At 42.6% G+C, this 26,290-nt stretch overlaps 1 long non-coding RNA gene across 1 annotated transcript; it reads left to right on the forward strand.

Annotated features, from left to right (window-relative positions):
* Nucleotides 1-8,205: 8,205 nt before the first annotated feature.
* LOC141425509 (uncharacterized) lies at nt 8,206-25,564 on the forward strand. Its single transcript, XR_012450513.1, has 3 exons — nt 8,206-8,396; nt 23,819-24,096; nt 24,642-25,564. It is a non-coding gene; the product is annotated as an uncharacterized lncRNA (long non-coding RNA).
* Nucleotides 25,565-26,290: the final 726 nt, after the last annotated feature.

Here is a 26,290-nt window from a genome sequence, read left to right on the forward strand (position 1 = left end):
TCCGCCCCCTCCCTCTCCCCCCCCCAATACCCAGCAGAAACTATTTTGCCCTTATTTCTAATTTTGTTGTAGAGAGAGTATAAGCAATAATAGGAAGGAACAAGGGTTTTTGCTGGTTGAGATAAGGATAGCTATACAGGGCATTGACTCACATTGATTTCCTGTGTGTGGGTGTTACCTTCTAGGTTAATTCTTTTTGATCTAATCTTTTCTCTAGTTCCTGTTCCCCTTTTCCTGTTGGCCTCAGTTGTTTTTAAGGAATCTGCTTTAGTTTCTCTGCGTTAAGGGCAACAAATGCTAGCTAGTTTTTTAGGTGTCTTACCTATCCTCACCCCTTCCTTGTGTAGATCACAGTTTTGTGATCTAGCTTTTTCATCACTGTGATAAATTCCTGATAAAAAGAAATTTATCCTTCCTTTAAAGGAAGAAAGATTTTGGCTCCTGGTTTCAGAGGTTTCGGTCTACGGTCAGCTGGCTTGGTCGTTTCTGGGTTTGTGGTGATGCATGACGTCATGATGGGAGGGAGTGGAAGAGCAAAGCTGCTCACCTCATGGCAGTGAGGAAGCATAGAGAGACAAAGGAAGGGACAAGGGACAAGATATGCCCCCTCCAGGCCACACCCAGTGACATTCTTCCTTCAAGTAGGCCCCACCTTCCACAGTCCCACCACCTCCCAACAGTCTACTTAAACTTTGAATTCATCAATGGATTAAATCATTGATTAGTTCAGCGCTCTCAGAATCTAACTGTCCCTGAAAACACTCTCACAGACATACCCAGAGGTGTTCTTTACTAATCTCCAAACTGTCTCTCAATCCAGTCAAGTTGACAGTCAAGATTAACCATCACAATGAGTAAGGAAGGCTTTACTGAACAGGGCTACCAGTTCGAATGTAAGTAAGGGAGCCATGTAGTATTTGTGGTAAGAGCGGCCTAGGTTTGGGGGATAGCAAGGACAGTAGCTCCAAGGCAGAAGCAGACCAGATGACCTGGAGGCCAGTGGTGGAGCAAAGAGTGAGAAAGAGAAACAGAAGGCCAAGAGCTAGCTGGGCTGGTGGCGAATAATGTAAGACTTCATGGACTGTTGTAAATAGAGATTTTGGCTTCTACTCTGAATAATAAAGGAAACTCATGGCAAGTTTTGAGCAAAGGAAGGACATGATCCAATTGATATTTTTAATAGTTATATACATCTGTACTCTTGAGAAATATCCAGCTATTTTGGCTGTTGTTGTACGTAAATGTCATCGTGCCACACACTTCATCCGGCTTTTACTTTTTCCCACTTAACACTGTTTCTGCTTATGTTGCTTTCTGTTAATCTACGTTATTATTTTTGACTGCTGTGCTCATGTAGTACATCTCATCTACATAAGTCACATTCTGGTTTCTCCAACTTCTTATCACCACCCGCAACGCTGTGGCGAATATCCTTGTATGGGCCTCTTTATGCACCCGGAAAAGAGTTTCCCTGGGGTGTATGTGTAGGAGTGGGATTGCTAGGTTTGAGGGTGTGTGTATATTTAATTCCACTAAGACCCTGCTTCAGGATAGTGGCCCTGGTTACATTCCCTTTCGTTCCGGCAGTATGTGATAGTCCATATTTTCTCATTTAATTCTGATATTAATCCAGTAAGGCAAGAATTATCATTCCTGTTTTATGAGCAAGGAGCATGAAACTTACAGAGTTATCCAGGTCGGTATAGTTAAGTAGAAAAGCCACTGCTTCAATCCAGAAGTTTTGACTCAATTATCTTTGCTCTTACTATTTACTATTATTGTTATTATTATTATTTTTTTTTGTGGTATTGGGGTTTGAACTCATGGCTTTGAGCTTGCTAAGTAGGCCCTCTATCACTTGGTCATTCCCTAGTCCTGCTTTTATATGCTACCCAGTACTGCCTCTTCCAGAAATAACACGAGGCATCTGTAGGTAAAGGTATTCTTATTATTGCTATTCATGCTGTCTTCCTCTTCAAATCATTTCCTCCCTTCAGGGCTGGTGGCTAGAAGACAGAATTCTTGAGGTTCAAAGAGCCACTAAAGAGGAACCGTGGTCTCCCTCTCAGTCTCTGCCCATTTTAGGAATTGAGATGTTGAAGGAAAGCTGTGCATAGTCCAAACACAGCTGTGGGGAAGGGAGCAGTGTGACATAGTTCACTTTGAGTTTTGGCACCAGAAAGACTTCGTTCAAATCCTGGCTTCATTGTTTATTATAACTTTGCACAGGTTCTTAGCATGTCTAACCTCTGTCTTCTAACATATAAAATGGAGAATATTTAAAATTATACAGCGAACATAGGAAATGTTTAATGAATGCCAGTTATTATTATTGCATTTGAACCTTGTATTTTTCTTTTTTTTTTATTTTTCTTTTATTATTCATATGTGCATACAAGGTTTGGTTCATTTCTCCCCCCTGCCCCCACCCCCTCCCTTACCACCCACTCCGCCCCCTCCCCCTTCCCCCCCAATACCCAGCAGAAACTATTTTGCCCTTATTTCTAATTTTGTTGTAGAGAGAGTATAAACAATAATAGGAAGGAACAAGGGTTTTTGCTGGTTGAGATAAGGATAGCTATACAGGGCATTGACTCACATTGATTTCCTGTGCGTGGGTGTTACCTTCTAGGTTAATTCTTTTTGATCTAACCTTTTCTCTAGTACCTGTTCCCCTTTTCCTATTGGCCTCAGTTGCTTTAAGGTATCTGCTTTAGTTTCTCTGCGTTAAGGGCAACAAATGCTAGCTAGTTTTTTAGGTGTCTTACCTATTCCTCACCCCTTCCTTGTGTGCTCTCGTGAACCTTGTATTTTTCAATGTCCGGCTTAACTTGTGGGCCCAGGACACCCAAGGTGTCCAGCACTAGCACGCATAGGGGGTCTAATTAGAGTCCTTAGAGCTTCAGTGTAAATGATTCGGAATGAAATTGTTTTCATTTCAGTCTCAAGTTTCAGTGGGAGATTTTCAGGCTAGACATTTTTAAAGGTGAGTTAACCTTCAAAGTCAGGGAACTTTGAATCAGATTTTAACATGACCTAATAAGTAGATTGTATTAAGTACATTTTGTTTGCCAGGTACTGAGCTAAGTACTTCATAAGCATTCTTGCACTTAACCTCACAACAACTCTATAAGGTGTTTCCTTCTCCCATTGTACAGTTGTGGAATCCAAAGCACACAGAGGCAAGATAATCTTCCCAGAGTCACCCAGCTATGAAGTGGTTGAGATTTGAATTCGCCTGTCTTAGTCTTAGCAACTAAACTGTGATGTCTTCCTGTGAAGGAAGCTTTTAGAATCCCTTCTCTTTTCAATATAGGACGATTCCTTGACAGTTGGGATGGTTTAGAGCAGCTGTGGGAAGTAAGGGGCTAGTATGTAAGAATCTCGAGAGTGAGGATATGAAGCTTGAAACGTGCCTTTATCATGTCTGCCTTATGTGATTGCTACTCCAAGTGACAACTGCTTTAGGGGATATCTTACCCGAATCATAGGAGCTGAGCATGACTCCTTAAAAAAAAAGTAGGGATTCCCTAACTGCAGGTGAGATGGTTCCCTGTAAGCCAAGGCAGCCCGATATCTCTAAAACAAGTACCCACGAAGGCAAACAATTCTTTATCACCTGTGTGTGGCTTATACGTGCTGTGAATTATCTGTGGTCAAGGTTTTATCACAGTTGGTTTTCCCTTCACACTTTTCATTTTGATTGCCTTCTACAAGGAATGTAATACCATTTATATATTTACCTGAGTCAGATTTACAAAGGTTGCTTGGCCACAAAGCATGTATCTCAAAGTCAAGTAGATAGGAATTATCTGCTCTTTCAGGTTTTCTCTTCTTTGTTTCTACATTTGTTCAGCAAACGTTTATTGCGCCTCTAACTCACAGTCTAGTGGAGGAGACCGACAGCTGAGCTGGAATCTTGATATTTTATGGCAATGGAGTAAGCACGGGGGCTATGAGGGTACAAAGGAAGGACACCTCATCCTTAAAGTTGGGGGGAGGCTTTTTGGGGAAGCAATTTCTAAATTGGGAACTGAAAGGTAAGTAGGAGTTAGCTAAGTGAAGAGGGTTGAGAGGGTGAGGCTAGAATTGTGTGGTGAGAGCATGAAGTGGAAAGGAGGATGAAGCTAGAGGAATAAACATAGGTTATGTGATAAAGAAAGTTGAAAGGGTCATGCTAAGGAATTTAGACTTTTTTTTTGGTGGCAGTGGGGTTTGAACTCAGGACCTCATGCTCACTAGACAGGCACTCTACCACTTTAGCCACTCCACCAGCCCAGGAATTTAGACTTTATCCTGAGGGCAAAGGCAAACCAATGAAGGGTTTTAAGTGGGGAAACAACTCAATCAGACTTACAGATTAGAAAGACTCCATGAGTTAAGAATTGACAACCCTAGGCTGGGCTCAGAGACTCACTGCTGTAATTCCAGCTATTTGGGAAGCAGAGATAGGAGAATCATGTTGGAGGCCAGCTGGGCAAAAAGTTAGTGAGACCTTATCTCAAAGAACAAGCCAGGTGTGGTGATATACAACTGTAGTCTCAGCTATTCAGGAGACAGAGGATCAAGGTCTGGGGTCAACCCCAGGGAAAAGTAAGACCCTATCTGAAAAACAATTAAAGCAAAAATGCTGGGGTTGTGGCTAAGTGGTATAGGGTCTGCCTAGCAAGTTCAAGGCCCTGAGTTCAAACCCCAGTACCACCATCTAGTGGTGGGGATGCAAAACCCAGGGCTTTGCATATTGCTCAGCGCGTGCTCTACTACTAAGTTACACTCCCAGCCCAAGACCTTTCAATTTTAACTTGATCTTTCTGTTTTTTTTTTAAACCTGTCACCATTTCCTGAAATTCTCTCAATTCAAATACAGGGTATGGAGAAAAGTGTGGGCTTCATGACTTGTTTTTCTCTGTTCTTCACTACTCATTTCCGGGATATTGCTGTGAATTGTTCATCCAAACCTTGCTCCCTGTGAGGAGGGGACCATTTGAACAGCAGCGGGGGAGTAGGGAAGGAGGAACCACATGCCGGGCTCGTTCATTAAGAAAATATATTTGGTGTATTCAGACAATGGTTTGAGCGAGTTAAAAATAACTCCTCGTGAAAAATTAATAGGGAGTTATAAGTGAGTGTTTTAATACAAGCTCCCAGAGCAGGGCAGATTCTCCAGGCGGCTGGCGGCTGACATCACAGATGGCTCTGTGTGTGTATGGATTGCCGTGTGGCCAGCAGGAATGAGTTCTTTCCCAGAACCCTGGGCAGAGAGGAGACCAAGGAACTGGTTTTGGCTATGAGTTTTTGAGCCAGGTGACATTTCTGCTCCTTCTTCCCATCACACTCTCCTAACTGTGGACATAAAAACCATAGTGAGTTTTGCCTGGTTGCTTGGGGTGAGGTTTATTGAATGTCAGAATTCATAAAAGTCTTTTCTGGCTTTTCTCCTTCCTTCGTAATAGGCCCTTAGTTGGCTGCTGGATGAATTTCTACAATCTCTGCTTACCCAAGACACTGTCTTGCAGGTAGTTAGGAAGCCTCTGCTGCTATCTCCCTTGTCCTCTCTTTTCACCGTGTCCATGTGGTCCTAAGTGAGTCCAGTGAAGGGCTGGACTGTTCACTTTTGCTAAACGGATAACACAGAAAGGGAAGCACAAGGGCTAGCTGCGTTTTGGGGCTAAGGGTTTTAAGACTGGGGGGACCAATATTTGTATTTTAAACCCAGATGATATTTAAAAAATGGTTCTGTAATTGCAACGAGGCCCTCTAGGCCGTGAATTAATGTGTCATAACTCACGCCCAAGCACTGCACAAACATCCCGCGTGTGAATTATTGCACAATAAATTCATGCCCTGTTGTGTCTTACAGCTTAATTAGTACATGAAGCTACATGAATTAGACGAACCCAAAAGGGATTATGTCATGTGGTGCGTAAAAAAGCAGAATGTTGGGAGGAATTTGGAGCTTTTTCTGAAGGGAAAGCAGGGTCGACGACGTCCTTGGGTGTCAGTGCTTCTGATGTTTGGGCTGCAACAGGTGACATATGGCTTTTGAGCTTTGCTTGATTGGTTAAATAATGGGCTCAGTAAATATTTACTGTGTACCATATTCTAGGTGTGATGGAGGGATAGCATACATAAGATGGAATGTTGTTCCTGCCCTTAAAGAGATTATATTCTAATACAAAAAAGTAAGTCATAGCGGCAATACAAAGTAGAAAGCGAAAAAGGCACACAGCAAGGGAATTCAGTGTGAAGGGTGATCACTTTTGGCTGGCACCATGATGAAGGTTGATCATGGAATCAGAGAATTTCGGGAGAAATGGCATTTGAGTTGGCTCTCTTAAAGGGTTGATAAGATTTCACCACACATGGTAGTGGCAGAGCTGGGCAGTGGATTTGAGGCAGAGTGAGTAACACTGAGAGAAGCACAGGAAAGTGAAGCAGTGTTCAGAACACACTGAGCAGGCGGTATAACCTGAGCCTGAGCAGTGTGAAGAGGCAACAGAACAGTGGGCTAGAGCCAGAGCTCTTCCGTGGGCACAAAGCACTTTGGCTTTAAAGCCACTAACCACGCCATGATTCCTGGGGTTGGTTCTTCTACTAGCAACGGCTGTGTTCATGGACTTTAAAGTGTTTCTGTTGCCTTCTTTGGTCCATGTGCTGAGAAAGTACACAGTTGAGAGCCAGATGTTCTGGGTTCTAGTCTTGTCTCTGCTGCCAACTAGCAATGTGACTTTGAGCAAGCCACTTGAGTCCTTCAATGCCTTGCTTTGGTTTTGAAGATTCTACTTGGTTAAAATATTCTAGAATTTCCTCTGACTCTTTTGTCCTTTTAGTCTCTCAGCTGGGTCTGTCTACTGCAAGCAGTCTGAACCTATATCCTGTCAGTTTTTCACTAAGACCCATTGTTGGAATTTTAGAGATATAATGAATAATATCTCCTGCCCATTTTTGGACCCAACTGATAATCAAGATACAGGAGACAAACAGCTGATTACACCATCAGCTTTAGATCTGCAGTCACACTGGTTTGCTAACACGGCCCCACAGAGTTAGATAGACTGACCCTTCAGTCACAGGTGGTGCGGAACACCCGCCTGTCTCTCACCACAGGGCTGTGTCTGCTTTTGTTAGGTTTTTGTCCACGTACAAGCAGGTTGGAATGCATGTGTCCTGTAGGCAGGCTGGCTCTGAAACAAAAGCAAAAACCAAAACTAAAACCAGAAGGAAGTTGAGCTGGGTGTGCTCAGTGTTGCCTCTTCAAATGGCTAATCACAGAAGTCCTGGTGAATGAGAGAGAGCAGAGAGAGGCCAGAAGTATTACCCTGCTCAGTGGGTCTCACATTTACATGCATCTCCAGGTCTCACACCAGCATTTCAAGTTCAGTAGGTCTGGGTGGGACCCAGAATGTCATTTCTAACAAGTTCCCAAGTGTTGCTGAGGCTGTGTGGACCACAGTGAAAACCAAAGCTCCAGCTGAAGCCCCTCCATATGTAAAGATGATGTGAGGGAAAGAAAGTCTCATTTTTCATTTAACAAAGCACCTAGATTAAACACTATAGTCTTCTGTTCCTTTTTTATTTTTCTTTTGTTCCCTAGATTATAGATAATAAGTAAGGATGCTATTATTCCATCACAATTCCCAGCTAAATGCCAGGCACAAAATCAGCACTCAGTACATCGAGTGTTTCATCGAGTTGAGCCTTCTAGCCTTTCCTTGGTACAAAAGATTCCCCTTCCTTTCAGGCCGGCATTGTCTTGCTATCCTACCATCTGGAAATGAACCCAGCTGCAGTTTCCGATTTTGCCTTTGTTCGGCTCTGCTTGGGTTCTGAGGACTGTCCTGTCTGTTCCATCCTAGTGGGATTTTGTTTAGAGCAAACACTAGCTTCTCTCCTTCCTCTAGACCTCAATAAGTGAGAACAGTGCTGTTCATTCAAAGAGCACCAAGGGATAATACACCCCTGGGGCAGGAGAATGCCTTGAACAATCTCCCTTGGTCCTTCTCTGTGTATTCCCATGGAGTTCAGGGAGGGACAGGAGGCAGTGAAATTGATAAAAGGCCCAGCCCACTGTAGCTGCCTCCATGGACTCCCCAAAGACTAGACTGGCTCCAGCGTGGGCACAGCAGGCATCTTTCCTGAGGCAGTCAGAGTTTTATACTTAGGCATAGAAGAAGGGCCAGTGTTTTTCTTTTGTATTTAAATACAGGGCCTGCCCTGGAGAAGGAGAGATGGGAAGCTGTTCTCTTACTTGTGGAATTTCTGAAATGTTTCCAACAAGGAGCAGGCAACAGCAGGGTAACCCTATCAAGGAGACACGCAAGAGGCAGGGTTGCCCATAGAGTTGCCTTTCTGAGAGACTGGTGCCAAACCTGTGACAGCATCTAATATTCTTTGGGGTAAGAATTCACATCCAAAATGGAGTGAGAGGAAGACCAGGACTGAAGTAAAAAGGAGTTAAAAACTAGACAGGGATTGAGACATTCTTTGGAAGAGGAAGAAGGTGTGAGTAGAAACTGAGAAAGAGGTGTTTGTCAAGAGTTGCTTCCTGGAGGAGGATGCCTATGGAGCAATTTGGGAAATAAAAGAGGGATAGGCAGATTGGAGAAGATATGGGACAGTAATTCTAGGCTGTATGGACCTTTGGTGTCATGAAAGAATGAGACTCTTGTGAGGGATGCACTTTTTCACATTTGCAGTGGAATTTATGAGCCAGGTTTGTATTGTGTATTGTGCCATAGAGGGAGATTTCTGAATCAGGAAGGTACGAGATATGATTCTCATTGCTATCTGGAGGATAGATAGACAGATGGAATTGGATAGATGGACTCTTCCTGGGAGGCTATTATAGAAACTTCTATAATCATTTAGATCCTGGCTTTTCGAAGTGTGATCCATGAACCAGTAAGTAGCACAGGCATCAGCTCACCTTGAGCTTGTCAGAAATGCAGAATCCTAGGCCCTAACCCAGACTACTGAATCACAATCTGTGTCTTTCATAAGCTCCCTAAGGGATCTGTATGTTCTTTAAAGTTTGAGAAGCACTGGCTTAGATCATCAGTGATAGGTGTCTGGCCTGGCATGGGCACCATGAAAGGAAATAGGAAGGTCTGAGAACTTTGGAGCTGGAGTGTAAGAGGAGGGGCCCAGGCTGAGAAAACTGAATTTGGGAAGAAGGGAGGAGTGTGGGCACTGGTTCACCTCCCTGTCTCCAGGCTTCCCACACCAGTCACCATGGTTTGGCCCTCTGCCCACTTTGGGAAAATGCCTGCTGTGCCCACGCTGGAGTCTGCCTAGTGCTCTGGGGCTCCCCTGGAGCAACAGTTGCATAGGTCAGGACTGTTGCCAGTTTTTCTCCCCCTGCTTCATCTAGAAGGACTGAAAAGGACGAGGGAGGTCATATCAGTCATGCTCGTGCCTCAGGGTTGTACTGTCCCTTAAGCAAATGAGTGACAATTTGATGATACTAATGATACTAATTGAAGAAGGCTATGGGGGTGGAAGGATTAAAGTAGGAGTTCTTAACTATCTGTAATGGAAATTAGAATATTTTTGCCTTTCAAAGGCTTTAAGGAGAGACCAGATGACTGGATAAGGGGTTATATGCTGGAAGGGGCCAAATTAATGCTTTTGAAACGATCTTGTGATGATTTTTAATGGGCTAATGACAAGTGAAGTATACAAGGCACAGAATTACAGAGACCTGGAGGCATAGTCAATGGGAAAGTTCCAGGTGAGCATTTGAGAATTTTTCTTAAATTTTTGAGGGATTTGTATACTTTATTTACAATAAGAACGAATGACAATGGAAGGTAAATATTAAAGAGAAAAAAAAATCAAAATTGAACATAAAGATTAGAGGAAGGATTAAAGGAGTTGGAAGTCAATGACTCTTCTTTGGTCATGCACAAGGGTGTCTTAGAAGTGCCCCTGCCCTGCAACAGGGAAATATACAAAATGAACTCTCAATATCTTTCCTTTCCCGAGGATCCTCTGGTCAGTTCCTTAAATTAAGGGCTAGGTGGATGTGTAGTGTATTTTAGGTGGTAGGGTATAAAGATGAATGATCGAAGAACGCAACAATCTCATCAAAGTATTGAAAGCTTTGCTAAAAATTTCAAAACAGGGCTTGTGTTTAGGAGAACAAGTTGCATTTTAGGGCTTACGTAGAAGTTTTTAGGTTTTCACATCCTTTCATTTTTCATGTATCTATCTAGTCTCATCAAAGAAATTTCTGAAACTCCTAAATGAACTTCTCTTTTATTCATTATTTCTTTGTATCTCCAGTGCTTAATACAATGGTGACAATAACAGGTATGGTTTGTTGACTACTATGCCCTATATGTCATTGTAAGTACTTTACATAATTAATACACAATTAATACACAATATAAAGAAAATATTGTTATCCCCCCTTTATAGAGGTTGAAACTAAGGCTCAGAGAGGTTAAGTAAGGAAGAAGTGCAAAGGAGGAAGTGAAGCCAGTGTTTGCACCAAGTTTGAGCAAAGCTTGTGCTTCTCATCCCCGAGCTATACTTTGCACAGAGTGGTGACTTGGTAATAGATAGATGATTATTGAAACTTGATGGTGTATTTAGAGGTAATCATAAAACAGTGGATAATTCCAAATAGTGAATAATGAAAAAAAATTTCTGTTTGCGTTTTGGAATATAGTCAGGGACACACAGTGACACATGCAAGCTTATACTCAGACATTCTCTCATTCAACTTCACTGTGCCCCACCCTATAGTCAGTAGCTTGGGAAGGGGGAGAGACTGAGGATAAAGCAACTGATTGAAGGTCATGTGTGTATGCATGCTATATAGATGTATGTGTTTGCATTTGACTGGAAATGGGCACCCAGCAAGTGGGGGACACTTATCTCAGTAACTCTATAAACATGAGTATATTTGTTAGACTTTTGTGTATGGTGTGTGTGTACAAATCCTGAATGAGTTAAACCAGATATAGGGAACTGGCTGCCTTCCACCTCTGGTCCTGGCTGATGTGTTTGTACCAAACCCTGATATTTATTTTTCATCACCTCTCAAGGGAACCTCAGTGAGTTTTCTTTCTGAGAAGTTTATGGCTAAGATGCTGGGCTGCTTTGGGGCCCCTATAAATCTGCTATAATCAGAGGAGGTTTGCAGGGAAAGAGAAACAGCAGCCACAAGACAGTGCTCTCCTGTCCTTTGCTTTCTAGCCCACTACACAGTTGCCCTTGAATGTCCACCACCCACATAACCAGCTGCATTCTCTTGGAGCCCCCTGATGGAAGGTGCTCAGAGGAACCACTTCATTTCCATTTCTGCCTCCAAGTGCAATGTCAAGCTTTTGGTCATCCCAGGAAGAGGAGAATTAAAAAGTATACTAATTAAAAAGCTAGCATTGAGATTGTGGAAAACTGATCATTTAAACAGTGGCTGTGTTTCATCTAAAACCAAAACAGAACAAAACACCAGACTGAACTTTCACTGAAACAAGGGTGATGAGAGTAGCTGAATGCCTGTTTTCTTCTTCAGGAAACTTTATGAAAAGGTTGTCTGAGATGCTGCTGGAACCAGGAGGCTGGGTGACCTGAATATCAGAAGGCAAACACAACTGAGGGGTCGTCTCCTCCAGCTTCCAATGCTGGTAGTTGGGAGATTTTTTTTTATGAGGGATTTTTATGACAAACTTTACTTTACATTTGACATTTAACAGCATCTCCTGTCCAGGGCAGCAGGAAATATAGATATTTATTGACATATGGTGTCAGAAGATCGAGGAAAATTGACTCTGGAGAAGGAAGAGGGAGGGGTTTCTTCTTTCCTCAGGTATGCAAATTACCCAACTTAATTTGTGTAGCATATGCTTTTCTGTGCTTGGTGCTTTTCTCACTAATGAGATTAAGAAATCATTTCATTGTTAATAAAGAAAGTGGGGGTAGTGTGGAGAGGAGAGACATAGATGGAGTCATAATGAGCACCCTATCCTGTCTGAGCCTTGTATATTTCTTAAATGAGACCAGATGCAGGAGAAGTAAGGCCAGTTAGACCCTGGACTTGGACCTGGGTCTTGGTTCCTCTCTTCCCTATTCAAAGCCTTAAGGCCCCACAGTTTTCTTCTTGAATTTTACTGATTTTTGCATTTCATTCTTTTTTTTTTTTTTTTTTTTGGAGTAGTACTGGAGTTTAAACTCAGGGCCTTGCATTGCTAGTTAAGTGCTCTACTACTTGAGCCATACCCCCAGCCCTTTCTGCTTTTTAGTTATTTCTCAAATAGGGTCTCACATTTTTGCCCTGACTGACCTGGACTGTGATCCTCCTATTTATGTCTCCTAAGTAGCCGGGATGACAAGGTTCATGCCACCACATTTAGTGTATTGATTGAGATGGGGTCTTGCTAACGTTTTGCCCAGGCTGGCCTTGATCTGAGATCCTCCTGATCTGCACCTCCCAAGAATTTAGATTACAGGAGTGAGCCACAGCATCTAGCCTTGCATTTCATTCTTTAATGATGAACAGAAGTTCAATGTCAAATGATACCCAAAGTCAAGAGATTCTTCTCATTTAGCTGTGTCTCTGACTACTTTCAATCTCTGACTACTGAAATTCTACACAATCATCATGGCTTGGTTGAAATGATACCTCTTGCCCAAGCTTTTCTGGACAACTTCAGTCAGAGGTGCCATTTCTTTCCTTTGAACTTCTGTACTTCTTTGTCTGTGGCTGTCTTGCCCTACACGATCTTCAGTTGTAGTTGTTGTGTGTCTTCCCTTTCTTTTGTGCTCAACCATATGCTTCTGGAGTAGAGGACTGTGTCCTGTTCATTACTTATTTATTTATTTTTGTGGTGCTGAGTATCTAACCCAGGGCCTTGTGTATGCTAAGGAAGCATTCAGCCTCCCAGCTACATTCCCAGCCCCTTTTATTTTTATATTCTCTATACAACATTTAACACAGGGCTAAAAAACTGTTGAATAGATTTAGTGCATGGTATACAATTACAGGGAAAGACATAGGTAGAGATGTAGAAGAATATTATGGATATTGGCTAAAGATAGTGTTAGTAAAATCTGGACATGATACTTCCAGGCACATATATCATATTATTTGGAAGTTATTATCCTACTGGTAGGTTTATTCTATTATACTTCATTTGTTTATCATGTATTCTTTCATTCAAATGTAGAGCTTTTCTGGTGGGAAATAGATAATAGGCAAGAAAACATTGTGACTAGTACCTGAATATAATAACAATCTTGCACAGAGACTAATAGGGAATCTTATTTAGATAAGGATATTGAGAAAAGCCTTTTTTGGTCACTGTAATACAATTATCCTACTATAATTATGAGTTAATTCAATTTATATCTTGAATAACAATAATATAAAATCAAGTCTAAGAACAACAGCCTACCCACCAGGGGGCGTTTTTGCCAACTCAACCTTTACTTTGGTTTCTTCTTTGGTTCAACCACCCAACCTTCCCTCTGCCTTGTGAAGAAGGGAAGTCAGGGCCCTCCCCTTGCCTCAGGATGGACCCTGCCCCCTCTTTTCTAGCCTATAAGTTAGCAAGCAAAACAGGTGTTAAGAGCTTTGATCTTGCTAGAGACTTGGAGACAGATCAAGGTAGAGGCCTCTGGAATAATGCCGCAGGATGTGAGAAGCTGGGAAGAGATGGAGACAGAGGTAGACAACGAGAGAGCAAATAGCTGTCACCAAGACTCCCTTTTTACCTTCCATCTTAGTCTCAGAGGTTCTGAGCTCTGCATTTCTTGGGAGGAACTGGTCAGGGCCTTTGGGTTTTAGGAGAGGGGAAAGATGTTCCCAGTGTGACTTTAGTGATCCCCCTGCCACAAAGTTGGTGACAAACGGGGTTGTAAGAAACATAAAATCTGCCAATTTCCCAGCAACCTCAAATAGTCCTTTCATTCCTAAGGCCTGCCTTTGACCATTTTGCTGCCCCATCCTCCTGGCACAAGTGTTGGTGACATTAGTTCATGTCTCTTGTAGATTAGTCACATCCCCAACTCCTGCTTCCCCATTGAGGTAATACACTTTGGTCACTAGCTCAGGTGTTAGGGTTTCTCTTCAAGGACTTGACTTCCTTGGCCATGCTGAGGGACATTTGGATTGCTGGGAAAATCTTACTTCAGTTAATGTAAGATTCTCTAACTTCAGTTATTGCCCTGAACAAGGAGAGAGGCTTTTCTTCTGCTTCAAGATGAACCCTATTTCCTGCTCTGTGGTGCAGACATAGAGAACCCATATTTCTGGTTTTAAAGAGGTACTTGGTGAAAGAGAACTATTGTTCCTTCTAGCAGTTAAGTGCAGACAGAAAACAGCCTTCTGATTATCAGAGATGGAAAGGCACTTAAGAGTGGTGGTTCCTATGGAGCCTTTGAAGTCACACAGCCAGGGTTTTATCCAAGCTGGGCCACTTGCTGTGCCTAAAACTGGAAGCATGTGGAAAGTAGTTGCATACTTTCTTCCATCTGTGCTTGGGCCAGAAGCTGAGATTGTAAACTGAAGTTGGTTTTAGATCTGGTAAGAGACTTTATGGTGTGGGTACAAGGTATATAAGGTGGAACAGAAAATAACATTTCTTGAAAGAGGAAAGGAAAAAGTAACACAAGAACATGCAGGGGAATGGTGAAACTGACTTCTGAACCCAAGGATCCCAGGCTAAGATAGGGGACAGAGCTGGTCATCGCTGAGGTGTATTAACATTCTAGTTTGTACCTGGATGTCCCCTCTGGGGTCTGTCTCCCATGGGTGCAGTTACTGGTTCCCTTCTTAGGTAAAGTCTAAGACATGTAGTTTGGGGCAGGCCAGGGTGAGTTGTGGTGCCAGGACTGACATTAGTGTGATAAATATGGCAGATTTTTCCCAAGGACTTGTGGTTCAGAAGATGGTATGAGGACAAGTGCGTAAGCAGATGGGAACTAGAGGAAGAAAGAAGGTCCAATTATCCTCTTTGTTTCTTGAATCAAGAGATGAGAAAGGAGGGAGGCAAGAGCTTAGTAGAAATACGATCTCTATTAACTGTTTTACTTTTACACTTCATCTAACTTTTTTCAGCCACTTTCCAAAAAAGTCAGATTGCTTATAACTAGCCTTATCCTTTACTCCACATCTGCTCAAGCTACCCTTAAGCAGATACTCCTATGACTCATCTCAGTTAGGGGAACTTTTTTATTTTGGTGGTACTGGAGTTTGAGCTCAGGGCCTTGCTAGGCAAGTACTCTTCCACTTGAGCCTTGTCACCAGCCCTTTTGCTTTAGTTATTTTTCACAGAAGTTCTGGTGCTTTTGCCCAGGCTGGCCTGGCCTCCTCATTTATGCCTCCCACATAGCTGGAATGACAGGTGTGTGCCACCATGCCCAGCTTTATTGGTAGAGATAGGCTGTAGCTAATTTTTTTGTCTGGACTGACCTTGAACCACAATCCTCCTGATCTCTGAGTAGGTAGGATTACTGGCATGAGCCACTGCACCTGGCTCAGGGGAACATTTTGAAGTCTGAAGTCTTTTCTACAAACAGCTCTGCAAACTCAGAGTACCATCTGTATTGGGATTTTCTCCTTTACACCTAAAATTTTCTTGCTTGCTTAATTTGCCATTCCTTCCTCCTTTTCCTCCTCAGACCTATTTCTTTCTGTAACTGTTGAGGAGTTGGGGGAAAGTTCTATACATTTTATTTACTCCACTCTTGGCTATTTACTTTTTAAAATTCTTCTCTGTAACTGCTGCCATCCCTACTTCCTATGCTTTTATCCCCACCCCTCCCATCCAGTTTTCTTTGCCTTCTTTCTCATTTCCATTTCCCTTTTCCTCTCAACCTTTGTCATCAACACCATCAATGATTCCAACTTTGAAGAGGTGGGAAGATAAGCTTTAGGGACAGCAAAGGTGAGAAAGTGAGCATTGGGCACAGCAAAAGTCAGGGTGGTTAGGCATGGGGAAGGACTCTCAGGAAGAACTAGAAAGGTATTGACATGGGTGGCCTAAGGGGTTGGGATGAAGGTGACAGGGGTTTACACGTGGTTTACACGTGGTTAAAGGGGTCCAAACAAAGGGAGCTCCTTGAATCTATAGAACAGTGTGCCCTTACCCATTTTTTCTTCTTAATTTCTTGTTTTGTGGGTTTGCAATGTAATCGGTCATCTTTAAGGAGGTGGTATGGGTCAGGTTATGCCTGGACTCTAGCTTCAGCCCAGCTTTAGTGTAGGTTATCTTTTTGGGTTCGTATTATTCCGTACACATCACCTTAGGGGGATTCTTTAGCAAGGGGGCTCCCTGTTTTTATTTGTTTGTTTATCCAATTCTAAATAGAACAGGGACAATAATGATTTTTGGTTTTAGTGGTACTGGGGTTTGAATTCAGGACTTTGCTGTTGCTAGGCAAGTTTTCTAATGCCTCCAGCCCCAGAGTTTGATAATAATGGCAGTAACTAGTTATTGAACACTTACGTTAAGCCACTGCCTATACTCCACCTTATTTAATTCTATATGAGTTTTATGAACTAAGTAGTATGATTCTTCTTTTATAGAAGAAGAGCTGAAGTTTAGACAGATGAGGTTCCTTGCTCACAGAATTCTCTCTCTTTGAGTCTAAAGTCTTGATGTTTACCGCCCCTATGCTCTGTGGTTCAACGATCGTTTGGAGAGCTTCAGGTAAAAAAACAAAACTTCTTATTCTTCGTGCCCTGTTTGTTCTGAAGTCTCATCAGGAATGTTATAATGTGTTGACTGTCAACAATGGAAACTCTGATAGATTCTTGGAGGAGACGTTGGAGTCTTTTTCTCAGCAATGGTAGGGGATGGCTGAGAGACCCTTTGACCGAAGACAAAGACCCTTTGGGGCTGTATCTAGAACAGTATGTGGCATAGACTAGGAACTGTGGGTTTAGTGAAGAGAATGTCCGTAGTTAATTTAGGAATAGGGATTTCATGAGCGCCTGGGGCAACCTGTGGTCATTGCCTCCTCTAATCCAGCCTCAGAAAAATGGTGAGTCTGGGGTTACCTGGAGCTATTGGCAGAATAATGATTATATGCTTTCTGGACTATTTGTGGCAAGTTTGAACTCTAGATTGGCTTAACTCAGAGAAACTCTTCCCCTCAAATCAGTTCTTCTTGCTAGCTACTTATCCTATCACCCTGAAGAGACGTGATCTTCTAATATTTATTTGAGTTAAACTGAAGTAATAAATTAACTTTGTTATAAAATAATACATAGTACTTTCTGGAGTGTCTACAGCAATTGAGGGGGAAGTCATGCATAATCTTAATTAATAATCTAAATTTTTAAATAACCAAAATGTCATTTAGCTTGCAATTAATCCTGAAACAGGATATATTTGGTGTTCTTGGAATTCAACAAAATTTCAGGAGGTTCAAATTCTCTTAGGGAGATGGACATTGTCTGGTTCTTCACTTGGCACCTGTGCCCACCTCTGAACATTTAATGACAAATAATCTGCCAATGGAGATCTTTGGTTTTTGTTAATTCAGTTATTTTTCTTAGTCATTTATTTTTAACTGACAAATGGGTACCCATGGTGACTAGCCCAGATCTAGGAATTTGAGCTTCTCAGGCACTGGAATTTTCAGCCCTCCACCTGAAGAGCTGAGGAAGAAGCTTTGCAGCTGGTGAAGGTGACAGAATCAAGCTGCTTTATAGACCTGAGAGAACTTAAGTGAGGGGAGGATGTGGAAGTGGGGAGGGGGGATTGGAATAAGCAGGCAGCTTGGGATGCTCTTTGGTACTGGCTCCTTGGCAACGGTTACTTAGCAACCTGCATTCACCTCTCTTGACTGCCTTCTCCCTCCACAACCCGCTCCACTCCCCCGCCCCATCTCCCTCAGCTGCTGCAAGGAGCTAGAGAGCTTGAAGTGAATGACAATTTGGAGAAACAGCCGCAGCCTGAAGATCTAAGAGGCTCTAAAGAAGATGGATAAGAAAATCGATGCATAATAAAAACTGCAGGCAAAGCCACCTTGGTGGAGGGCGGGTGGCTGTCTCCTCCTGCCCTCGTTAGTATGTCCAGACTCAAGGCCTCCAACCAACCCAGTGTCCTCTCTCTTTCCACTTACCTTTTGCTCGTTGTTGGGGGGGGGGTTGTTATTTGCCTTTGGAGTGGAAAACGAAGCAAGGAAACTCAGGAGAAGGAAACAAAGTAGTCAGGATGTGGTAATGGGGTGCTAGCATAAGGCAGGGATTATAAGAGAGACCTTTGGACAGGAGTTTAAATCAGACCATAGAACAACGTCGTTAGTCAAAAGGAAAACTGTTATTTAAGTAGACGTTGGAAGGCACCACTTGAAATGTGTGAAAAAAGTCTAATAAAGTATAATGAAAAAAGTATGAGCCATCTTTCTGGAAGGGGAGGGCTGGGAAATGGGTTAGATAAACGAGATACTCTATGTGTAAAGTACCTTTACTGTGACATAGCAGGGTATAGTAAGTATTATTTTTATTCCTTCCTTAGAAGATGGGGATAGAGGAGAAGACATTTAAGAGGTCTTCGTTGGTTTGAGAATTCGTGGACCAATTCTGTGACTGTTGATGTTTTTGACTCCTGTTATCTTCCCATCCACACAGTGAGGAAGTCTTTTCTGATAACAAACTTCATCCCATGTTGTTGAAATGAAGACACTTGATCAATCAACCAACCCATCATTTCTTAGTGTTTTTGGAGCACCAGCTAGATACCAGGGACTATGAAATAAGTGTTGGGAAGCACCCTGCCTATTTGTGATACAGGGTTTAAGTTTTATACACAGAAAGCGAAATAGAAATTCAGCGGGGAGTGGAGTATTAAATGAGATCTTATGCATGAGAGGGCCTTGAAAATTATGAAGTATGGAATGGCTGTAAGGGGTATTGATTGGGCGGTTTGTCTCAGGGTTAAAGTTCTGTTCTCCAGTAGGGAATGGAGGCAATCTTGGTGGGATGTGGGAGGTAGCAAACTCATTCAAACCAGTCCAGCTCTGTTGGAAACCAGTACTGCTCTGATCCAGGGAGTTATGTATGTGTGCCTAGGGTTGCAACACTGAGTGGTGAAGGTTTGATATTGAGCCACCTAGCTCAGGTTCATCTGCTATGATTCCCTTTTGCTTCTCTCAGAAAGGATATGCTCTTTGACAAGTAATCACTTTCCTATCATTCAAAGCATTCCAAAAGTTCCTTCTTTCAAGGATGCCTGCTTATAGTAGAAGAGGGCTGGTGGCTTCCTTGTTCTCACTATGACTGAACCTGTACTTAACTGCCCCCCATTATCTACCACTCCCCACTCCCATTTTTTAAGTCCCATACTCCCAGTTTTCCCTCCCCAGTACTGGGATTTGAACTCAGGGCCTTGTATGCTAGGCAGGTGCTCTGCCACTTAAGACATGCCCCCATCCCTTTTTGCTTTAGTTATTCAAACAGAATCTAAGGATTATGCCCAGGCTGGTCTGGATGGTGATCTTCCTATTTACACTTCCTGAGTAGCTAGGATAACAGGTGTGCACCACCAGGCTTAGCATCTATTGATTGAGATGGGATCTTGTGAACTTTTTGCCTAACCTGGCCTTGAACTAAGATCCTCCTGATCTCTGCCTCTAGAGTGGCTAGGATTATAGAAATAAGCCACTACAACTGACTTGCTTTTCCACACATCTTGAGCTCTATTCTCAATTACACTTATTTTTTACTTATGTGGGATATTATTTAATATTTCAGCCTTTAATCTTTTCTTTTTGCTTTTTTTTTTTGGTGTTCCTTTACTCTTTATTATACCACTGTAACTACATTATGATATCTTAAAGTGCAGGAAGACTATATGTGTAATTTCTCTGTCTAATTCCCAGCCCAGAAATATGTGCAGATAGACAAATGAATAAAAGCTTAATTATTGTGCTCTTATGTCCTGGTGCCTCTTATATCAAAGCTACATCCCACATTTTCACCTTCGTGGTCTTCTACCCATCACTGCCCACTTCATCCCTCCCCAGATTACCCACTCTATTTTTCATAATTCTGTATCTCAGACTCTTTTTATGCTTGATTCTGAACATAAAACACTCAAAAATATTATTGAGGGGGAGGAAGAGCTCTTAGTTTAAGAAGGAGTTTAAGAAGGAGTCAGACTATACAAGCCAGAGCTTGAGAAATGCATACAAATGAGATTGTAAACTGGGTACCAAATGCTAAGAGCACATAGTGTAAAAAAGAGATTGGAATTAGGAATTTGACTTGCTTAGGGAAGCCTTCCTGGAGAAGGAAGATACTGGGCAGGGATTGAAAGAAAGGAAGGGATAGAGCTTTTGAAAGAAAGGACAGGATAAAAAACCAAAAACCAAAAACAAAAGAAAAGAATGTACCAGACAAGTCCGTGTGGATGGAGGTAGACTAGAAGCTGGTTTGCACTGCTTAAAGCAGAGTGAGCATTGCAGAATCACAGCTTGAAGTGTGAGGTCTGAAGCCTGGACTGGGGAATCATGATTTGCAATTAGGAATAACTGCGAGCCACTTCTGGCTTTTCCCCTTCTCAGGAGAAGGGGATGGTGAAGGTTGAGGCTGTTTAGAAGAGAACAGCAAGATGGAAACTAGAGGCTCTTAGGAGACTTCTGTTGTCCTGATTCTGACCAGAGACCTGGTCAATGACCTGACTGAGGTGTGGGGAGAAGAGGAAGGTGGAGGCCTCCTGGGTGGGGAGGGGGTGAAGACACAGGGAGCACATTGTTCCCCAGAGCTTGCATCACAGACGTCTTTGCTTTGAATAAACCCCTCTGTTTTCAGCTCTGGCTGACTCATGCCTCCCTTTCCCCTTCTCCAGTGCTAGAGAAGTGCTTGCAGACCTGAGAGACCTCTGCTGCTTAGAGTGGTAGCGGTGATGGGAGTGGACAACTTCACCAAGTCAGGACTCCTGGGCTTTACCACTCTGTATTTCTTTGTCTGGTTTGTTAGATCCTTCTCTAGCTCTAAAGAAAATGGAAAACACCTTTAATCATTCCTTTTCTTCCAGGTTGGATAACCTTTCACTTTTTCTAGATTGAAGTGCTGGACTTTCCCTGTCCACTTTACTGCTTGGGTCACTGTCCCCAAGCTTTTTCACGATATTTGTGGGATGCTGAGAGAGGTGGTGGCTGAGGTGGAGGAGGAGAATGGGCTCCCTGCAGTGATGCTGAGACTCTGAGACTTGATACCCTAGGAAGGATAAGCATTTTCAGCAAGGGTTAGTAAGATGATGTCACACCTATAAAATGGGAGGATGGAGAAAGTCAGTTCTCTAGACTTGAAATTCTGGGGCTGATTTTCTAACTTAGGGACCTTGGGGGAAAGTAAAGTGGCAAGCTTCCTAGAGAAGGGGTCTTGGTATATAACAAATGCAATAATGATGGTAGGCTAAGTGCTGAGGGTTTTAAGATTAGAGATGGGTGAAAGCCAGCAATGACTGAGTAGCTAGTGCTTCTCTCTCAGTTGTATTCCCACAGACCTGCACAAGGTGAAACTGGAAGGTCCTCAGAGCAGGTTATCCCATCTAGCCTGCCTTCTTACCAGAACCAAACCGAAATGAAGAAAACAAGTATTTACTGAGCATTTACTAAGTGCTAGGCATTGGTCTGCTTTCCATATGTTTTCTCATTAAGTTAAATCCTCATAAAAACCCATGAACTAGGCTCAGAATTGAAAGTCTCAGTTGACAGCTGGTGGGGCTGAGAAGCGTACTCCTGACTTCAGAATCATTGCATTTTCAAGGACGCTACGCTATATTTCCATTCCAGAAATTCCCTTTTCCATTTGGCAGGCACATTTATATACACATGATAAGGCACTGGGATAAATATGAATAACAAAAAGAAAGGCAGTAGACATGGCGTATATTTAAGTAACACTGGAAAACTATAAGTCAAAGCAGTATGACAATGCCCAGTGAGTGATACATGTAGTTAAGTGCTATTGGACTTCTGAGAAAAGAGGGAAAATTGTGATGGATAGCTAAGGAAAGATTCATGGAAGTGATAAGATTTAAGGAAAAACTTAAGAATAGAATATTCTATCTGAATGGAATGTCTCAAAGTTATGGATGCAAAAAAAGCAAAATACACTGGACAGACAGTAAACAGAGCTTTCTCTGAGCTTTTTAGGGTCAAGGATGATATATATTGACATTTGACTTATTAGCCTGCTAAATATATGGTTATTAGGTGTTTAATATATATTTTTTGAAAAAATGAATGAATAAATGACCATTTATCCATCACAGAGTTCATGTAAGGACATTGAAAGAGAACTGTCAGTTCTTGGGATAAAAAGACACGTAAAACCATTTCAATGAGCTTCTTCTTGAGACAGTGGCTAGATAGCTTGGAAAAGAGATGAGAGGCAGAGCAATCAGTTATAATGCTAGTAAAATTTAGATGAGAGATGCTTAGCTAAGACGATGGCGTGAGAGTAGAACACCAACAGTGTGAAAGCACAAGCAGGACTTGGTCACTGATGGGCGTGAATGGGGTAGAGGAGGGGAGGGTGGCTGTGATGGGAAAAAGAGGAACTAAAGATAAAGGTGGAGGTTTTCAGCACTGACAATTTGTAGAATAGTGATCCCAGTAGTAGAAAAGGAGGAAGTTAGAGAGGCTTATTTTGAAAGGCATATAGATTGTTTTTTAGATTAAGCTGGCTTAAGGAGCTGGTGGAGCCCCCACTATGAGAATTCATCACACTTTAGAAGTGGAGGTCTAGAGAGAATGTGGTCAGGTTTGGAAGGACAGATTCAGAACTCACGCACATAGAAATAATAATTGAAGCTGTAAAAATGGGTGAGATAATTGAGAAAAAAGTATCAAGAGGGAAAACTAAAGATAACCTTTGGAAAGGAGAGAGTATATCTAACAGGGCCACCCTTAATGTCCTCTGGTAATCTTACCAGCTCTTGTCTTGTTCTTGAGAGGGGAGGATAAATAACTGCCTAGAAACATGAAAGACCTATGCTTAGTCCTCTGTAATTCTCTACTGAAGTCCAGATCTTGACCATAAAAGTAATAGACCATGCTTTCATGGAAAAATTGTAGGTCATCTGGCTGAAACAGATGGAGACTATCTTAGAAACGTGTTTGTATTCTCAATTTTCAACTCTCTAGAGAAGAAGTAAATGCTTGGGCAGTGTTGCTCAGGCTAGCTCAAAGTGTTCATGCTTCAGTGCAAATCTGCTTTGCACCCATTTATGAAAGACTAAGAGCCTCAGTCTGGGAAGTGGGTGGGTGGAGTGGACAGTGATTTGCTCCTGAGCCCCAGACGCTTCACTTGACTTTTCATAACTCCCCACCCTTTTTACTTCTCATCAAGAGATCTCAAAGCTCTAAACAAGCCTTGATCCTCCCTGACCCCCTGAGTCAGCCTTTGCTTCCATTTTCCCAGATGGTGGAAGGGGAGGCCAGGGGAATACCATGTTTGGGGATGGGTGCTTGGTGGGTGGATGGGTGGGGGAGGTTGGAGGGACAAACATAAGGATCCAGGGGCCCCTTCCCAATCATGGGTGGGGCAAAGGGCAGGTATCAAGGTGGTTCTAGGTAGCTCAGTTTCAGCTTGTCCTTTTGAGGTTGTTTTATGACTAAAGAGACTCAGATAAAGAGTCTGAGCTGGAGAAATTGAAGAACAAACAGAACCATAAAAGATGCCGATAAAATTCCTCCCAGCATGGAATAGTCTTTGGAGCCTTTCTCAAGAATCTCAAAGTGATCTGGAAAAGCAAGTTAAGTCTCACAGCCCCCAGTGGGGACCAGGGCAGGACCAGGATTAGGAAAAGAGAGTATTGAGAAAGATTTCCCTTCTCTCCTTCTTCTCTCAAAGAGCCCAGATGTTCAAGCATCCAATTTGGAGGTTGGATTAAGACTACAGATGAAACGGGAATGAATGATGGGAAATGCTGATATTTCATAAGACCCCTTTTCATAAAGGAGCACCTAAGTAAAGAGAAGCAGAATATGTGATGAGGACCCTAAACTGGAGATCATTAAGAATGAAGACTAACTGGATGGGAATGAAAGAGGCCACCTGTGCTCAGGTGGCCTGAAGAGTTGTTCTAGATGGGATGCAGACACCTGGACTCAGAGGATGGCAGTCTGAAGGTGTGGAGCATCTGAACTGGGGGACTCTGGAGCTAAAGGATCTGTATTTGGGTATGGGAATTATGTGAGAACAGGGAGAAGGGACCAGAGGAATGATGAGATCAGGTAGTGGGAATTTAGGGTCACCTGTGAGAGAGAAGAGTTGTTGATGGTCTGGGAGAGAAACTCAGGGGTCAGCCTTTTTCCCTCAGGAAAAAAAACTGTTTTTTCTGTTCTTTGTTCCAAATGAATTGGTGGATTGGCCACAAAAAGAAATCTTATGAGCTGATATGACTTAGAGGTGGGAGGGAAAGAGTTGATAGGCGAGTGTGTGTGCAGGGGAGCCGTAGAAACTGCTGGTTTCCATGGTGATAGCCGAAATCTTCATTTCTCTTCTCCCAATTTCTGCAGCTTGTCAGGGGAAGCTGTAAGGGAGAAATGCTATCTTCTCATCTCAAATGAATCAATATCTGGGGTGGAATGGGGAGGTTGTGAAGGCAGAGGTCCTTAACAGGGTAGTCTCTAGGCTCCTAGGTTAATTGAATTGTCTCTTTTGCTATCTGTAGGTACATCCAAGAAGTTTGTGGGTGAAGAGCTGAAGCAGAAACCAGAGTGGTGGTCTGGGCTCCTTCACACACCTTCAAGTCGTGCTACCTTTGAGTAGAGGCAAATGAGATGAAGTTTGGGTCCCCACGGTTCAGTGATCTTCCTTGGAATTTCTCTTGTAGCCATAGGGACAGATTTCGCCTAAAGAACTGGAATCTCCCAGTTCTTTAAGCAGCTCCATGCAGTTACCCTTTTACTAGACATGGGGAAGAGTGAGGGCAGAAGAGGCTGATGATGGTGGGTGGTTAGGAAAGGCCGTGTTATAAAAATCCTGGCCGTCCAACATACCTACTTTCCTTTTGAGAGCCACAGAGCTTGAGTGACTCACTAGAAATCAGAAACAAAACCCTCAGGATCCCCCCCACCCCGTGTAGCACATCAAGGGGATGTGCTTCTTGTCCCAGAATACCCTGACTTTTGTCCCAATCATATTGCCTTTGTAGTCAGCTCTGAGTTGAGGTGGGTACCCAAATGCCCAGCACAATGAGATCATGGCTTAGGCACAGTGGTTCCTATGTGCTCCCCAAATTCCTTCCACTGGCCTGACTTGTCTAGTGACTTCAGAGTAAAGCAGCTGCCAAAGCTGGCTTCTTCATCCTTGGAGCTTTGCTACTGGATGTTTGCTGAATAAATATCTGTCTCCCGCTTGTCTGTGTTGTGCTAAGTTCTTCTCACCATCATATCCTTAGCACCTAACATAGCCCCTGACTTACAGGCCCTGGCCAAGTAGGAGGCACCAAGTCCCGAGGCTAAAGGGGATACCTCTTGCACAGACATTTCCCAACACACCTCTTTCTTCTCTGTGACTGCTTCTCCACTGGTGTCCTGGTAGCTCCTAGTTTTCTTGCTCCTGTGTCCCTCCAATACCTGCTTTTTCTCCTCTTGTGTGCTATAACTTCTGGTCCCCTTAGCTCTTGTCGCTTTCTCCTAGTTTCTTCTCAGTCTCTGCTCATTTACGTACAATCCTTCAGTCCTTCCTACCTTCCTTTTATGCTTTCTCCCTTTTTTCTCTCATTGCTTATTTACCGAGTACATATTAAACACCAGACTCTCTGCTTAGCTCTTGGCTCAGACTCTGAGCTCTTTGAGGAGAGACACACAAGTAGTAGGGCAATTGTCACACAATGTGACAAGTGAAGCCCCTTGCCTTTTTTTTTTTCCCACAGTCGTCTTCCTGCTGTGACAAGTTGGATTGGCTCACATTCCCTTAGTAGTGAGTTAGAGTGTTTTATAATTTAGCAAAATGATTAAGTTCTGCTAAATGTCTAAGCTTAATTAAGGTCATTCTCTGGACTCAGTTGACTTGCCTGTCCCTTTTCCTTTCTTTTTTAAAATCAGCATCATAATAATGGTTACTTTCCTTATATCCTGGGGTGTTTGTAAAGATTAGTTGAAATAAGTGGTGTAATAGTCCTGTAAAAACTTTGTTAGATAAGATTCCCTTTCAACTTCCCAGTTAAGAAATGAAAGAGGTATTTTCTCTTTTACAAATAAAACAGCTCAAAAGACAATTTTATTTTATTTATTTATTTATTAATATTTATTTATTTATTTATTTTCATTTTTCTTTTATTATTCATATGTACATACAAGGCTTGGTTCATTTCTC

The sequence above is a fragment of the Castor canadensis genome, chromosome 8 (genome assembly GCF_047511655.1).
Source record: "Castor canadensis chromosome 8, mCasCan1.hap1v2, whole genome shotgun sequence".
In the NCBI taxonomy this organism is placed as follows: Eukaryota; Metazoa; Chordata; class Mammalia; order Rodentia; family Castoridae; genus Castor; species Castor canadensis.